The sequence below is a fragment of the Elaeis guineensis genome, chromosome 9 (assembly GCF_000442705.2).
Source record: "Elaeis guineensis isolate ETL-2024a chromosome 9, EG11, whole genome shotgun sequence".
NCBI lineage: Eukaryota > Viridiplantae > Streptophyta > Magnoliopsida > Arecales > Arecaceae > Elaeis > Elaeis guineensis.
In genome coordinates this window covers 23,702,863-23,708,014 of record NC_026001.2, presented here as the reverse complement: position 1 = coordinate 23,708,014, position 5,152 = coordinate 23,702,863, and positions in this window count along the sequence as shown.

Genomic DNA, 5,152 nt, shown 5'->3' with positions numbered 1-5,152 from the left:
ATACAGTTTGAATCCTCTGTTTTCTGTGGGATACTGGAGCCGCCTTGAATTTGTGTCGCAATTCATTCCCCTCATGGGAGCCATTGTATCCCACCAGGCATCCATTACAAGTATTTACTTTAAGCAGAAACCGGCAGGTAACTTGCTTCCCCTCATGCCAACGTGCACAAATTCCACATATGCTCATACACGTAGCACATATCTATAGGCAAAAACCTCAAAGAGATTTGATATTTTGACCCGCGGTTGGGTACTGGCCCTAATTCAATCCCCACATTTCTCTTTTAATTTAGAAAAAGAATGCATACATCACTCGCCCATCACCAAACTGCCAGTTTTTATCATCATATCATCACCAGACAATAGACCCAACTTCCTCCACCACCCAAAGACATGTTCTCCTTCTATAACCAATTTTTACCAATCTGTCATGTATTTAGCATCAAAAATCAGTCAACATAGCAACTTGAATAAGAAACAAAGAAAAAGCATCCTCCAGAAGATCAAATTGATCGAAATGAGCATCAAAGATACAAAATCAAATACCAAAATCATTAAACAACACTCAAATAATAGAATACAGAGAAGCGGGAAGAAAAGCTTATACTTTTTTCAGAACGTCCACAGTCGGTTCATTCACACCGCTAGAAGCTGCTGTTGAAGGAACGCCCGAAGCAGATGAAGATGGCACAAGTTTCTCCAAGTATCTCAATGCGACTCTCTCCCGCATGATTTCGGGAGCATTCTTGGAGAAATCCGGAACCCTACAAATAATAGTTGCAAAGGATTTGGAAATTAGTCTCCGAAAACAAAAGAACGAATTCCTAAATTTGAAAAGAAGAGAAAGAAAAAAACCTAGTTTTGTATGGTTCCTTACTTTCGAGAATGGAAGTATCCAATTCCTCGACTTGGGCTTGGGTTTCCACAATCCAATGCCATGGGAGGAGCTCCGTCGCCATGGTGGAGGGTAAGCAAGCGGGATTTCTCTCCTTTCTTGTTTTACTAGGGAAGACACAAGGAAAGTCAATGAAAAAAATTAAAAAGCAAGACCTTTTCTCACAATGCTTGATGTTTTTTTTTTTTTTTTTCATTTTCAGAGATGTAGGAAGCAAAGTACCTAAGGGAATCGGAGAGGAAGGCCGGTGCCCGTGATGATGGGAAGAAGGTGACGGCGGAGACCAGTGGGAGGCGGCGGCGAGGAGAGCAGAAAGGAGGTCAGCATCTCTGTTTCAAGATTTGTGGGAAAGAAAGCACTTGAGAGAGATTGGAGGGGGAAGACCAATGTCAGTGATGATGAGGAAGAAGGTAACGATGGAGATCGGTGGAAGGTGGTGGCAAAGAGAGCGGGGAGGAGGTGGGTGTTCGCAAGGGCTTAAGAAGGGTTGGAAGCAAAAAAAAAAAAATCCTTTTTCCTTTCTTTCTCTTTTTTGGAGATGTGGGAAGCAAAGCACATAAGGGAGATCGGAGGGGAAGACCGACATCAGTGATGATGGGGAGGAAGGTGACGGTGAAATGGATGGGAGGTGGCGGCGAGGAGAGCGGAGAGGAGGTCAGCAAAAAGATCTATGGGAAGGAAAGCACTGGTGAGAGATTGGAGGGGGAAAGGCGACGCTAGTGGTGATGGAGAGGAAGCTGACAGTGGAGACTAGCGGAAAGTGACGGTGAGGAGAGCAGAGAGGAGGGGGCATCTATGAGGGCTCGAAAAGTGTTCAAAGAAAAAATAAAAAGAAACAAAACGATGCTACTACTAGGAGGGCACTGGACTCTCATTTGTTTTTAGTGAAGGGACTCTTGTTTAATGTATTGTATAGATTTTAGTTGCCGGTGGATTCGCCTCTTACATTCGGAGAACGTCGGGTGTACGCCACAAGCCTCTCTAGTTTTTTTCGGATCGGGTGATTGAAAAATCTCTTTCCTTGGAAACGGAAGGCATGGTAGGATGGGGTCCTCCGAGTCCATTCAACCATCCAAGGAGTCTCAATTCTTTTGTGAGTTCAATTTTTACCTTTTTTATGCATAAGCCTTTTGTATTTTAATATATTGATTGGGGAGTGCTTAATTGGATGGGTGGTTGGCCCTACTGTGACTTATGGTTTGTGCCTTTCTAATCATGCCTATTAGTGTTGAAAAAGGAATTGTTCTTAAAAAGCCTTGCTAGATATTGATTTTGTTCTCACTTTCTTGAAGTGTGATAGATGGCACGAAACTTATTTAAACATGCCCATCACTCCGATCATGAATGGTTATGACTAAGGAACTAATCCTCTAGCTCGCATTCGAATTAAAGAAGATTTTAACTCAACCATGAGATGGTTTAATGAAAGAAAAAATCCGATTCAAGGTCGGATCATCAGGGAGCATCTAAAAAATTTTCTAAAATAATCTAACATAGATTTTATCTTTTACCTGATTCGCAGTAGAATAAGAATCAAATCTCAAAGGATTCGAATTTGAAACCTCGCAAAAGTTTGAATGTGCAAACCCTCTACTTTGCACGCATGCCAAGCTTCGCAGGAAAGCATGATAAGCCTTAGATCGTCGTACTTTCTCAAGATAGCAAGGAGAGGAGGAAGAACTTTGGTGTTATGCCTCACACCTAGAATTGGGACGTTAGAGCCTCTTCACACCAAGAAGATTGGATGCCAAAAAACAGCACGCCAAGGAGAAGGATGCCTTCCTTCTTTGGACGTCACCTCTCTCTCTCTTTCTCACCTTAGCACACAATCAAATTGTATGCTTTGATGTTTAAAGGTCCTCCCTATTTATAGATAATTTTCATAACCTAATAGACTAGGAGTTCTACTTCAAATCAGCTTTGAATTATTCCATCCCTTTCTAAGGAGGAGTCCTATCTGAGATAGAATAGGCACCTAACTTGGCGCCCCATGCACCCATGCCTACACCCAAGAGAGGGGCAGCAAAACCAGCACCCCACCCTCTTTTTATCGGCCATGAAGAGAGAGAGTCCCAGCAAAATTAGATTTTAAGGATCTAATCCAAATATGATCAAAAGAATCTAATTCGAATCTGATTCGAACAATTTCAATAGACTGTCAATCCTAAATTATTTAAGATTTAGGATCAAGTCTAACTTAAAATTTTTTTAATTCAATTAAGTTTAATTAAATTAAATCTAATCTAAAATTAATTAAGACTTAAATTCAATCTCTCTAGACTCCTTGTATCATAGATCAAATTTTGTTCATCTCCGAAATTGAACCTGAATCTCATGTCTAGTGCTAGCTAGATATAGTCAACTGTTTAATCCGTATGATCTATAATTAATTTTTTAAGTCAGTCTATATATTCAATCAGGTCATATTCTTTCAACTTGAACATATAGACTTAGCTCAATCCTTTCCTACGTTGCTTGACTTTGTGCGTGACTCCATAGGTTCGAATACTAAGTCGGTAGCATAGAAACTATTTTTATACTATTCGAAGTTACTATCTAGCAATAATTTTGACGTTCGGATAGATCAAAATTTGTAAATAATATTCAAGAATCTATGCATATGGTTATCACATAATTCATCCCTTTGATCCTGAATGCTCAAGGACGATCTAGGGTTAAACTATCAATCCTGAATGAATCATCCACATTGCATTCCAATCTTTCAAATCTATCAGATGGATTATCCTAACCAGATTTTATTAAATTAAAATATAGTAATGCATTAGCTCCTATAATCTGGGGGGGTCAATCCTATCTTGATCCATGCACAGACTTCATAAATACTTAACTGTACCCAGTAGCCTTCTATCAATACATTAGAAATGCAGATAGTCCGACACCAAAATATAATTGAATTGCTTACAAGTCACTATAATATCTCAGATCTAAGAACACTAATGCCCATATGCTACGCAAGCTGCTTTCGACAGTAGAGTACTCAGCAGGTGAGTCATTTGTTCAGTGACGATGGACTCCTACATCTCATCTGTATGCCATATTAGTGTCTCCACACTCTTTGGTTAAGAGGACAACCAATCTATATGACACACAATGACTTTTACTCGATAAACATTATCATTCTTTAATGACGTATCATTTGATCGTAAACCTGTTTAAGAACTATATGATAAATCCTCTTTATCTATTATTTTAGTTCTAAGGACTTCATTACAATACAAGAGTTCTAACCAAAAAGATGTAACTTTGCGATGAAAAATGTCAAAATAATTTTTATTCAATAATAAATAATTCATATACATATTATAAAAAGAGCACAATCGTCCAAACGATTGGCTTTAGGACATTTTTTTCTAACAACTCTCACTTGAACTAAAATCAATCGGAGTAGCATCCTATACTCATCTTCATTTATGATCATCGAATTTTTGATCCTGAGAGCTTTAGTGAAGGATCGGCTATGTTCTCCTTTCTGTCGATCTTGTAAAGCTCGACGTCACCCGATTCACAATCTCACGTACAAAATGATAGCAACGCAGAATATGCTTGGTACGTTGGTATAACTTTGATTCTTTTGCTTGAGCTATGCCTCAGTATTGTCAGTACAGCAGAACATGATCATTTAACTGAGGTGTCACTCCAAGCTCGATAATGAACTTTCACAACCACACCACTCCTTTGTAGCATCGATGCAGTAAATATTTTACTTCGCATGCAGAATCGGCCATAGTATGTTGCTTGAAACTCTTCCAACATATTGCTCCTCCATTTAAGGTAAATACGTAGTCAATATACTTCTGCCGTCATTATAGTCTGACTAAAACTAAAATCAATGTATCTCATAAGTTTCAAGTCAGTATCCCATAGATAAGCCATTGGTCCTTAGTATTTCTTAAATACTTAAGAATTATTTCACAATCTTTCAATGGTTTTCATCCGGATCAGACCGATATCTACTCACTACGTCTAGTGAATAGGCCACATCTGACCTCGTACACGTCATGGTGTACATGATAGATCTCACTGTCGAAGCATATGGATCCTACTCATGCTCTCTCTCTTGAGGATTGTTGGATAATTTTTTTGAGAGAGTAATCCGATAGTCTATCGAAAGATAGTCTTTTTTGAAATTTTTTATATTGAACTGTTTCAATATGGTATCGATATACGGAGATTGAGATAATCCAAGCAACCTTCTAGATCTTTTTTTGATCTTCATCCCTAAATGTAGGATATTTC